A 14,463-nucleotide genomic window follows, 5' to 3' on the forward strand; every position below is an offset into this window, starting at 1 on the left:
TCAACAAGAATTTATCCATTATTTGCTAAAGGAAAGGTTACTGGTCTCTTTTTGAATGTGTATTAAAAAAATGAATTCATATTTTACCAGAATAACTTTCCGCTATAATGTCTTCAATGGACCATAAAATTTTATAAGCTGTTGAATTTTAGATATAATTTAAGCACAAACACTTATAAATTAGAACATTATTTCCCCGAAAAAAAAAAATTAAAACCTAAAATACTTTCTTTTACTTGAGAGTCGATCATTAAAAAATCCCATTTGTCTAGCAACATGTAAGATATTTTTAAACATCAATATAACAAAATTAATCTTCAAAATCTTCAAAACAAAAAATTTTAATAAATTTGTTTTGTTCTACACCAACACATTATTTGTTGATTAGGAATATGAGATATACTGATCTCGTTCTAAACATATACATATTTCCTATGTATTAAAAATATATAGTACGAATGTGAGAGAAAGTGAAAATTTTACTTTGAATTAATGCTTGTATGGGAATTTATGACTACACAATATTAAACGTATGAACTAAATAAAACTAGCATATTGATATAAGTACGCAGATATATATATATATATATATATATATATATATATATATATATATATATATATATATATATATATATATATATATGAGTGTGTATTTATGTACGTATGTGTAACTGATTCACGAAGATATGGAACTTGTCCTTATATATATATATATATATATATATATATATATATATATATATATATATATATATATATATATATATATATATATATATATATATATATATGTGTGTGTGTATGTGTGTGTGTGTGTGTGTGTATAAATTATAAACAAACTAAAAAAATATGATCTGGCTATAATTTTCAGTAATTATTGTTAATTTTGGATGAATCTTGAATAGCATGCCGTGAGTGTGTGCACAACTGTAAAAATGGAATAAAATATCTTCCTAAAATAACAAACTAATTTTGTTTAAACATTTTGTTTAGCCATAAAGGAATTTGTAAATGACATCTCAAACATATAAGAAACCAAGTATAGAGACCAATTAGTTAATACAGAAATAATCAAGGAATAATTTACCACAAGCGTTACACTTTTGAAGTCTGTGCTATAATTAATGATAATCAGCAGAATTATCACATATTATCGGTGTGACTCATTTAATCCGAAGACAGCAATAAATGAACGTCTTTGAAAAGAATAACTGATTGTGCATTATATTAAAAGCATATTTTATGTTAATGATTTTCTTTGTATAGCGTCAAATATTTATTTTACATTTTGAATTATTTGTATCCAGTTTCACTTACACAATGAACCATTATTTTAAAAGTCCAGTCAATAATTATTCAGTATTTCTTTTATCATTAATCATTACAGCTATTCGCAAAGTTTAATAACACTGAAATGCTTTTTTTATCATTTTCATTATTCACTTCGATTCAACTACTTTTCAGAAAATTTTTTTTTCTGAAAAATAAATAAATATCCAACACCAGGTTACTTTTTCAGTTACAAAAGCACTTCCTGAAGAAAAATGTTTATCTCACATTAATATTCACGTCTCAATTCCTACAGGATTCAATGTTTTCATTTAACAGATATTTTCCCTCGTCCTTGTCACCTCGATTTAAATCCGAATTCTTTTCATCACGGTGTAAATAACTGTTTTGGTTTGGCCCTATAACAGTCACTTCTGACATACAATTTTCTTTCCCGTTACAAAATTATCCAGTTTAGGAAAATGATAAAAGTCTATTATCTATAAATATCAAAAACAATTTGATAGCCAGTTTCCATGAATGGTGTTTTAATATCTACATATTACTAAACTTACGTAACTTATCAGAGTATCAAGGTCGTTCTTTGTTCATTGTACATTTTATTTTACTGTCATATATATATATATATATATATATATATATATATATATATATATATATATATATATATATATATATTTATATATAATATATATATATATATATATATATTTATATATAATCATATATATATGTATATATATATGTATATATATATATATATATATATATATATATATATATATATATATATATATATATATATATATATATATATATATATATATATATATATATATATATATATATATGTTTGTTTGTTTTACAGCACATCACACTTCCACTTTACACTTACAACACTAGGACAGTTTAGCAAATGTATAGCACTATGTTCGTACGTTTTTATTTATAATTCTGCACTGGACTTCATATATGTATTTGTATATATATATCACTCTAGTTCACTTTAAAAAATCTACTTCTCATTCGGTCAATGTACAGGAAAGTTTGGTTTACAAATAAAGTAACGATTCACTTCCATTACAAAAATCCGTACGGAACTTCAGTGTGGTACGTTTCGCTGTACAGAACACGTATTGGTGAGGTCTAAAAGGATTTTGCACCATGTTGGATAAACCCACTCTTCACGACCAGCGGGTAGAAGCCCTGGGCCAAGGTGGGCTTTTGGTGCCCAAAGCGAAGCCGTTCTAGTAGGCCTTCCACCGCGTATCCTGTAGGTGCTTGGCGAAGATGCTCCTGACTTGGTGTCCCAGACATTCTGTTGTGAAGAGACAAAAGGCCTCTATTAAATTACCTCTCAATGTCTTTAAAGAAGAGAAAAAGAGAATCTTACACTGTTCAAGCATATTAGAAATGCGAATCAAGCGAATCTCCTCCGGTTTAAGATTCACATGCAATCTGAAACCACAAAGTCGCTCTAAATGACATTTCCCGGAATAAATGGCTTTCGATAACAGGCCAAAAATGGCCAGGGAAGGATCGCAGTGGAAGGTAGGAGCTGGCAATATGATAATATAAATGAAGTAAACTTTCGTTTGGATGGAGATACAAATACGGAAGGCACTCGGAGTGTACGTGGGAAATAAAATAGTTATTATCAGTGGAGATCCAAGAATCTTTTAACAATGTCATTGCTTAGGCTAACTTTAAAATAGTGAATTAAATTAAAACACATAACCATTAAGACATTTTTACACGAACAAATGTTCAAAGCCAATATCTCTAAATTAACAGAAGTATATAAATATAAGGAACGGATAAAAAATCCAAAAAATTATAAAGGAGAATAAATACATTGATCCTACTTACTGCTAAAAGTTCAGGGTATCGTCACTCAACAATAGACAAAATCGTCATCTAACAATTTTTATTTACTTTTATATTTGAGCAACAGTAATGGATAATGCAATATACAATCAGTAAAAATGTAAGTTTGCACAACAAACGACGCCATCTTTTTCAGGCCCCCAAGGATTGCGTAAAGAGTATATCTTCTCTCTCTCTCTCTCTCTCTCTCTCTCTCTCTCTCTCTCTCTCTCTAGTGTATTTAGCAAATGATAGTGCAACAGGTCTTTCTCGCATTCTTTCTCTCTCATACAGTAGATTGGATAAGGAGTTCATTCACACAGAGCAACAGAGCGCTACGTTTCTCCTTTGGCTAGGGTTTAATTCACGAACAATACACTGCCCTCTCTCTCTCTCTCTCTCTCTCTCTCTCTCTCTCTCTCTCTCTCTCTCACACACACAAACAACGGATATAATATGGGTAAATAAACGTGGTATATGAAGTGTTCCTCTCTTTCTCTCTCTCTCTCTCTCACACACACACACACACACACACAAAAACTCACACGCACTCACAAGAAATGAAACGAGGCACATTTACCTAATATACTATATAAAGACTTCTTACTCTCTCAATTCAACAGATTGGATGAAAGGTAAATTCATGCTGTGTATGGCGTTTCTTTTGCAAACTTATTCCCTCTTACAAAACATAAGGGATATAGGATGCATTCGCGTAGGGGGTTAGTGCCGTAGTGTATCTCACGCGGTGCACTGTAAGCATTCCTTGAGGGTCTTTGCAGCGTCCGTTCGGCCTCTAAATGCAACTTCTTTCATTCCTTTAACTATACCTCAGCATCATAATCTCTTTCTTCCATCTTACGCTCCACCTTCTCCTAACAACTGAGTCAAAATTATTTTCATCCTTTGGCCTAGATTTCATATTCCGATCCCAATTCTGACAAGGGCTGAATTCACGTTGTGCACGAGATCTGGTTCACTTTATTTTTTCACACAATGGACCGAATCAGGAGTGCACTCTCATTGTGCACAAGGTTTTCATATGTTTGCAGACGCGGATTGGATAAAGGGTGAATTCACATTCCCCTAGATCTGTTTCACCTTTATCTTTTTCACAAAGCAGGAATCTTTTTCGACTTCTTTCTCCCACACATAGATTGGGGAAAGGATGGACTCGCTCAATGCACAGGGCTTTTTTCACCTTTCTTTCACCTATGCTTAAAGTGACTCAATGAAGGTTGAAATGCTTTTATGTACAATGCCTCTTCCACCTTCTCTATATCGCACAGTGATGGGATTAATGGTGCATTAGCATAAAGTGTGAAGTCTATATCCCCCTATTTTCAATCAATCAAAGACCCAGAATGGAATGTCATGATTTTACATATCACAAGACCTACATTAATTTTGTCAGTCTCACTTCATCACAATAACATTACGGCTTCATCAAGGGTGAAATGTCAGGGGACCTTTTTTTTCGTGTGTGTTTCTATTTCACAAACTAATGAAAATACAAAGGTGCAGAACAGGAACGGGAGATTTATAACATGTACGAGTTCTTCCTCCTTTTTCTTGAAGAAAGACAAGGTTCAAGGGTGAATTTACAGAATTCACAGTCTTATTCTCGTTGAAAAAAGGGACCAAGTTCACGAAGTCTCCTTCTCACTTCTCTCTCAAAAAGCAAACGGAAGAGGTAAAGGCTGAAACTGCATATTTTAAACGGATTTTTCTTCGCTCTGAATTGATATGATTAGCAAAGTGCTTGGGTCCTGTTCTCTCAAACAGACACAAAATACTTAAGGTTGTCATAACAGAAATATAATCAAGATGCAGTTACTTTGCAATAGCCGTGACTAACGAAACTGAAGGCTTCAACCTCATGTCCTGGTGAGCTTTTGTGTCTGTTATGTCTATTATTCAGACCCGGGCTAGATAAGGATATTAAATTGGTCATAATGTTAGCCTATGCAGTTAGCAAGCTAAAGATAAGCCGCTGTCTATGACGTTAACTGTTATGAAAAGCTAATATACAAAAACTGCAGATAAACGTTTTCAGCATTTAACAATTTTTGAAGTTTAAGACTTTTCTGTCGATAATAACGAATGTGAATTACATTATCTGAAAGTCACTGACCTAGGTAATGTGGAAGGTGAAATGTTATGCTTACGGATGCAATATTTATTGAGAGTTTACCCTCCCGGAAGCTATGATTTTCAAAATCCGTCGAAACGGTGAAATTTCATCTAAATCATCTACAATCACTGCCCTAAGCATCGTGGAAGGCGAAATGCAATGTTTACAAATGAATAATCACTGAGAGTTTAATCTCCCGGAAGCTGTGCTTTCCGAAAAGCGCCCGCGACGGTCAAATGCCACCTGAATCATCTCCAAACACTGACCTAAGTAACGTGGAAGGAGAAGTGTAAGAGTATCCTGGCGAACATCGTCACGAGCAGAACCACGACAGCCGGGCCAGACGTGCCTCCAGCCGCCCTCCCAATAACGACTGAGCCATTCGTCTGCATGGCTGCTGGAAATTCCCCTGCAATGGAAGAGTTAACGTGAGGAAGAGTGTATGTGCCGGTAGCTTTGAAAATGGAGTTAGGCCATCTGGCTTATGGCAGGGGAGTTATGGTATCGGAGTGTCCATATCAGTCACTCCCAATGACATGAGGAATATGACGCATCAGTCATGATGACAGTTAAAATGACATAATCACTTGTGAAACCTTTCCGCTCAAAGATATGCAAGTACACAATCGTCTGTCTATCTGTCTAATGGTCACTTTTAGCAGATGTATCTGTAAACACATCAACCTCTGAACTTCTCGGTTTCCTCACATCTTTTCGGATACAATCCTAACTTCGAGATTTAACCCAAATGAAGGAGAAATAAAGAAACCTAAACTCCTCTGGTGGGGTTAAAACTCATGAATGATAGGTTAAGTTTAACCTAACCCCAAACTGTCAAGCATGGGTTCGAATCCTCCCCATGGAATAAGAGCTTCGGTATTTACTCCATTTGAGTCTAAGGGTCGACATGAAAAGTATATCGAAAAGAGTGAGGAAATCGAGAAGCATATAGATCCCTGATGGTTATTGAATATATATATATATATATATATATATATATATATATATATATATATATATATATATATATATATATATATATATATTATACATATACATAAATATATATAATATATATTTATGTATATACATATATATATATAAATAAATATATATATAATATATATATATATATATATATATATATATATACATAAATACATACATACATATATATGTATATATATATATATATATATATATATATATATATATATATATATATATATATATATATATATATATATATATATATATATATATATATATATATATATATATATATATATATTACATACCATTAAGGACATGAACTGTAACTCTGGTGGCATTGATGTTGGAGGGGCACATGTATACACTCCCGAATCTGACACACGGGCTGACTGGATCAACAGGTAACTGGTGGTGGTTGGGCCCTTTTCGACAATCATGGACACACCTCCTCTGCTGCTGCTGTAGCTGATGTTCTGTGGTTATCAGAAAGAAGGACGGAGATGACGTCATTGGAGAATTACATATATAAATACTCGTATGCTACGGTCATTTTTTTTACAACCATTTGAACAAACCATGATACTGTCTTCCTACTAACACTAACACTTTATGCTCAGAGATGAAATTGAGTTTGTAGAAGCCTTCGTCATCCACAAATAAATTTAATATTGTTATTTTTCCGGATAAAATCCTAGATGCTGCTTCTTGCAGTTCTGTGGAAGTTCATTTTAGTATGTTCAAGTTTGGCTAGAGGGGTAATTTTGGGTATCAAGCTTATTTGCCCTAATTTTTCTGGATACTTTTCTCCAGTTGATTATCACCTCCTCACTCAGTCTTTTTTTTCTCTCTCTCTATCTTACTTCCTGTCAGGGGGAATTTGAGAGAAGAAATAGATGAAATAAAATAAAACACTGTGGCCGCACTGGCTCTGGACCAAGAAGGAGCTAGTTAGACTTGAAACTGGACTTAAATCGTAACACAAAATCCTACTGATGCTCTTCTGATGATGATACTAATAATTCTAATTTAAAAAAACAGCAAACAATAAAAACTACAGATGACCACCAGCCTCCCTTCCCTTCATAAAAAAAGTTTTAACTTTTTCGCTGCTTAGCACCTTAGAAACTTAATAGTCAGTGAGTACCCATAAAAAAGGTAATAACTATTGATAACTTCCTAAGATAAGTTATGAAAAACTAACAGACTAACAAAAACACATGGGTAAGCAAAACACTTAGTTTATGGAGATAAAAAGTTTATAAATAAAAGAATTATGGTCCCTGTAAATTAAAGTCTACCATTGAATATCACAATAATTTCGTCTCTTTGTTCTCCTTTGGAAGAAATTTTTACGTGGTGAATATATTTATTATCTGAATAATGTCAGCGACTAACCCTAACATTAGGTTCTGAATTTTGGTCGGGATGTTTGAATAATATAATCTTAATGTAACTAAATGTTGAATTAACACCAAAATTTTAACAGGATTCAAATATAATGAGCTTTTTGCCCAGTCCATAGCCACAAAGATTCATATCCAAACTCACAGACATAAAAAAACACATATAGGCATACACAGTTTTATATACTGTATATATGTGTTTACATATATATATGTGTGTGTATATATATGTATATATATACATATATATATATATATATATATATATATATATATATATATATATATATATATATATATATATATATACATATACATATATATATATATATATATATATATATATATATATATATATATATATATATATATATATATATATATATATATATATATATATATATATATATACACAGAGAGAGAGAGAGAGAGAGAGAGAGAGAGAGAGAGAGAGAGAGAGAGAGAGAGAGAGACAGAGAGAGAGAGAGAGAGGACTGAAGACATTCACCACCCGATTCTCTTATACTGACTTCAAAACTGAGAATGACCTCACTGTAATTAAATTAATGTATTAATCCAATAAACTCTTGACAATACGATAAATAATTCATGATTAAATACACACATTTTTAAGTAGTTTTCCTCCTTCATTAACTCGGAAAAAAAAAAGCAGAGAACCGCAATAAAGGCCAAGATCTGATCAATTCTTACCCTGTTCTTGTGGTACTTGTTGGTGTGGTACCAGAGCACATATGACGGTGGTTCTGGGAGGTCATGTAGGATGCAGGTCAAGTTGATCATGCTGTCTCGTTGGACGTAGAGGTCGGGAGAGCCCAGAATCTCGCTTCGGGGCTCTGACAAAGAAGGGAGAAATAATACCTTTTAATCTCTTGAGCAACACAGCGGAGAGTGAACCCAGCCAAAATAATAATCATTGATTATTGAAGAGTATTTTGAAGACCAATCATAATGATAATAAAATAATATTATATTAATAATAACGATAATAAAATAATATATTAATAATAATACATTGAGCTTTGTCAACTTGGCTTATCAGCTTCTTTTCAGCAGGTAAATTATAAAGCAGCTGTTCACAGTTCATTTATTGTCTCAGCGTTTCAGTAGTCCACGCTGCCATTTACTAAGGGCAAGTGGCACCAAAGGAACATACATGGACCCTTTTGCCATTTACCCTTAGTAAATGAAGAAACTTACAAGCAAAGGTGAGAAGCCGCAATGTAGGCTCACCAGCATACAGAGTTCCATTCTTTACAACGAAGTTTGCCTCAAAGAGGGTCTTTTTCCAAAATAATAATAATAATAATAATAATAATAATAATAATAATAATAATAATAATAATAATAATAATAATAATAACAAACTGACTGCCAAGACTAACACAATCTCTCAAATGGCACTGACGCAGAAAACCGTTCTAAAATCTGTCATCCATTATTATTTCATTTATCCACTCCTTTGGCAACAGTATCAAGTACACCATGTCCCACGCGTCTTGCCAACGGCTAAAAATAAAAAATGATAAAAGAAAAAACGGAAAAAGGGATATCTTTCGAAATTACCTTTTGACCTTTTTTTTTTTGTCAGATTTCACGGGGATGTTAATTTCATCAGCTTGCTTATTAGCTTCAAAAGCAGGCGTTAATTAACGTCATGGGGCAGGTAGCGACATGGCGTAATAATAAGCAAGTAGCATTTACTGATGGTTATTCCTTTTTTGTTTTAAATTTTGATTCCTCATGACAAGGTATTCGGCATATGGATGCCCTAAACATACACACGCACTGGCGTACACATGCACACATAGACATATATATATGTATATGTATGTATATGTATATATATATATATATATATATATATATATATATATATATATATATATATATATATATGTGTGTGTGTGTGTGTGTGTGTGTGTGTGTGTGTGTACATATATAGTCTACCTGTGTATGTACCTGTGACAGTGTTTGTCCACATTTTTTTGTGTGTTAGAGTGTAATTATACACAATTACCGTTATCTAGAATACATGGATTTGGTCTTATTCTATAAAACTGAATATGCACTTTTTTATCTAACGTTGAAAATATTAAGCAACACTCTCAAAGTCAGCTAAATATCTTAAAGCATTCTATTGTGTAATTAAGTAGCTGGCATATAACTAACTACCAGAATATAATTATGAACATCAAATCATTTTCACATATGAATGATTTTTCAAAGATAAGAGTAGTTTTAATTTCCAAAATAAAGAAAAAAGATTCGAAACTGAATAAAGGGTGGATTACCAAATTAAAACTGCATAAAACCAGTGACGTATAGAACCTGAGGTAGTTGATCGGAGGATTCTATTTTGTTTTTAATCTTCTCTTTCATCAATAATTTCCCCTGGGGCATGAAGCTTATTCGTGAAAAGGTTGTTTAACTCTTTAATGTTTTTTGCTGATTTTGCAAGACAGGGGTGTGCTGGTTTACAAAACAGTGTTTTTTGTGTATTAGTTTTTTTCAACTTCCTATATAAATCAATCCTTTATGCAAAAAAATTTACATAGTAGACTTTCAACAATTCAGTTTGCTCTCTCTACATTTTCTTGTTTGCTAATTCTATATACGCATAATGGGGATATTTTGTATAATTAAGATTTTTGTAACTGCCAGGGTTTAATGAGAGAGTAGGTATGCATATATATATATATATATATATATATATATATATATATATATATATATATATAGAGAGAGAGAGAGAGAGAGAGAGAGAGAGAGAGAGAGAGAGAGAGAGAGAGAGAGAGAGAGAGCAAAATTTACAAGCTTTCAAGGGCTATTCTGCCTCATCGTCTGGCTATCAAATAATGAGGACACAAAAGTTCTTGGAAGTTTGTAACTTTATTGAATAAAAATCTCCTGTAGATACCATCTATATATATATATATATATATATATATATATATATATATATATATATATATATATATATATATATATATATATATATATATATATATAATATATATATATATATATATATATATATATATATATATATATATATATATATATATATATATATATATATATTCCTTATCATCTGAAACAACAGCATAATTTCGTGTGAAAAAAAGAAAGACAAAAATTACTTACGCAACACTTTGAGATAAGTCGTGAAAGCCTTGATGGGCTTTGTGCTGATCTGGCACTCGTAAATGCCTTGATCTCGAGGCTGAACTGACTTGATCCTCAAGGTCCACTGGTTCGTCCCCGCCTGGTGGAGGGCCTCGTACCGAAGGTCCGAAGTATAGGTGTAGCGGCCCACCGTCAGGATACGCAGATCCCGGCCTCTGAGCCATGACACCTGCAAGAGGTAGGAATAGATTTCTGTTCAACACAGGAAAGCGGTACGTAGTGTCTTTTATAATGGAATCTCTCTCTCTCTCTAATCTTTCTCTCTCTCTTAATCTCTCTGGATCATTTAAAAAAAGGTTGAATTAAAAATGCATCAAAAAAGGTGGAATTAAAAATGCAACTAGCAAAAATAGATGTAATGAGGACAGAGTAAGCACAAATGGTTAACATTTGATGTAGAAAGGATTAAAAAAGGTTGAATATTTTATGTATTCAGGAGCATAGTTGTCCACAACAGGTTCTCTTGAATTGGAATTTAGTGAAAGACATAAAACGACAAATTCAACAATGGGCAAATTGAATTATATTTATAAATCCAACAGACTGAAACTGCTTGTGAAAGTAAGATTATATATGAGTCCAGTGCGACGTAATGGATGTAGATATAAAGAGGCAAATAGGCAGCTGTGACACGTTTTTTACTGGAAATATGTTCATGGTTCGGATCTAAAAGTATGCCTGTCTTTCACTGGAACCATTATATAAACAGAAAATGTTATCTAAACCACCATTAAGAAAATGAAATGGTAGCCCACAGAGATGACTGCGTAAATGCGTACGACCGTGAGCATATGCAGACATATTGCCCTTTTTACAGCCCCCTGGATGAGAAAAAAATGATCCTCATAATATCAAATACCTCTCCATTTTCCGTGTTCTTTTCCCCTCGCCTAATGGATACTGTCTCTCCTAATTGCTGTGGCTGGGAAAAAGAGGCCTTCCCCCTCACTTGCTGCGTGTCCATAAATTATACAAAAGAACCGGGTGGAATGAGGGGAGGAATTTAAAACTCATTACTGGGGATCCGGATCTTAGGTGCTAGAGAGCACAGCGGAAAAACACGCTCGGTAAGTTATTAATTTCTATCGCCTCTTCCAACCTCAGCCTGCAGATTATTGTTTCCAGATTGTGGCTATTATTTCATTTCAAATAGCGCCACTCTCTCTCTCTCTCTCTTTATGGTTCTCGCGCTGTTACTTTTAACATGAAACATATGCGTATGGAGATATTTCCACTGTAGTGTCTTTTTAACTGTGCTTTCCATATTATGGGTATATTTCTATTTTGAACAGAAATCTTTCCGGCTGGCTCTGTCATGAATAATAATAATAATAATAATAATAATAATAATAATAATAATAAGTACTCAGTCAGGTGCTTCTCATTAGAATAATAATAATAATAATAATAATAATAATAATAATAATAATAATAATAATAATAACTACTCAGTCAAGTGCTTCTCATTAGTTACTGAAGACTATCATTAACTGGTACCCGAGATGTTCATCTCTATTACTTAATAATCAAATGCACCATTAAACTCACAGACACTGGCTGGCAATGGCAGAAACAATGATCGAATCAAACGCTAAAATTGAAGTCCTATATGAGCAGAGATAATCAAAAGAGTAACTAACTACCAGAGCATTTCAACAACGTCTGTCTGTACTGGCAGCACTGAAGTCACGCAAGACAACTAATATAAATTCAACAGAGTCGAATGCTGTTCCCAGCCATTGTTCCTTCTACCAGGAAATCGCCCATAACGTTGTCATTACTGGTGTTGTGGTTGATTCCACATGCTCCATGCACTGTAATGTATTTCAAAGCCGCCATATTCATCACTGAACTGGCCCCTCTGGGATTATTAATAATAATATTGATAATAATATGTATTTTTAACTTTTTGCTTTTTGAATTATAATCATTGTAATTCATACTTTTACGTCACATTGCCAAATTTTAGCATGATTTTAGAGAGATTAGTGTTTAAAAATTACATATCAAAATTCCCGATAAATGAAACAACTATTATTATTATTATTATTATTATTATTATTATTATTATTATTATTATTATTATTATTATTATTATTATTATTCAGAAGATAGACCCAATTCATATGGAACAAGCCCACAGGGGCCACTGACTTAAAAGTTCAAGCTTCCAAAGAACATGGCGTTCATTAGGAAGAAGTATGAAGAGGTAAAGGGCAATTCGCAAAGAAGAAATCTCACTTAATAAAACAGAAAAAATTAATTAATAAATCAATAAACATAAAAATGCATGAAAATTCAAGGAGAATAGTATTAGCGTAGTAATGCATTGCATTTTCGTTTGAACTTTTGAAGTTCCAGTCGCACGACATCCTCAGGGAGACTGTTCCACAGTTTAATAGTATGAGGAATTAAGGACCTCTGGAACCGAGAAGTTCTACAGTGAGGCATATGTACTGCATATTGGCGCTACTGTTCAGCGAATCTGGTTGCTCTCGGCAGGTAAAGGGGACCACGGATCAATTGTGAATGTGAAAGATCTCTGCTGAAATACATCTTATGAAAAATTGACAAACAAGGGACCACCCATCGAAGGTCCAAGTCATAACTGCTAATATTAGGAAACAGAAACCTACCAACATGAACCGCTCTATCAAAAAGAGATAAATCTGGCAGAATGAGACATCCATGCCGGAGAACAGTATTCTAGTAAAGGAAGGATAAATGACCTAAAACAGGTTGCACAGATTTTATAACTGTCATAAATATGTGACGCCTTTCGCACAATACCTAACGTTCGTCCGGCATTTGCTGACACTCATTAGGTGTTTCTCAAAAGTATTATGTGAGTCAAAAGTTACACCCAGAATAGTTAAAGCTTCAGATTCATTCAACAGTGTCCCATCCACCTGGAGGGGAGGATGAGGTGGCAAATCTGTGCGAGATCTGCTAATCAATAGTGTTTTCGTTTTACTGGAGTTCAGCCTCATACCCCACCGACTGCACCACTCACTAATCCGCTCCACGTCATGACTGAGACTAAGGGCAGCTTCATTCCTCATAAGCAGAGATTTTACTACACTTACAAGTCTTTCATCATCAGCATACTGAATAATCTTACTTTCTCGGGCAACAACCATATCACTTGTATACACTAAAAATAACAGTGCAACGAGAAGACTACCCTGTGGAACTCCTGACACAATAGGTCCTGGTTGTCTAAAGATCCCATCGACAGCAACTCGCTGCTGCCTACCTGTAAGGAAATCTCAAAGTAAACCTAAAACATATCTACCCACTCCAAGATTCTGAAGTTTATAAATATGTGTCTTGTGATTTACCAAATCGAAAGCAGCACTTAAATATATTTGAATCAGTCTACACTCAAAATCTATAACAAGGTTCTCTTGCAAATGGCATGTCAAATCTAAAAGAGCATTGCACGTACCTGACTGCTTCCTATATGCATACTGACTATCAGCAAACAATCCTTTAGATTCACCATACTTATACAGTGGCTTAAAAATAAGTTTTTCTGCACCTTTGGAGAGCACAGGGAGCATAGAA

The 14,463-nt window shown here is 33.3% G+C and overlaps 1 pseudogene; it reads right to left on the reverse strand.

Annotated features, from left to right (window-relative positions):
* Positions 1-2,154: 2,154 nt before the first annotated feature.
* LOC136853113 (hemicentin-2-like) overlaps positions 2,155-14,463 on the reverse strand; it is a 462,981-nt pseudogene continuing 450,672 nt past the window's right edge.

The sequence above is a fragment of the Macrobrachium rosenbergii genome, chromosome 26 (assembly GCF_040412425.1).
Source record: "Macrobrachium rosenbergii isolate ZJJX-2024 chromosome 26, ASM4041242v1, whole genome shotgun sequence".
Taxonomy (NCBI): Eukaryota; Metazoa; Arthropoda; class Malacostraca; order Decapoda; family Palaemonidae; genus Macrobrachium; species Macrobrachium rosenbergii.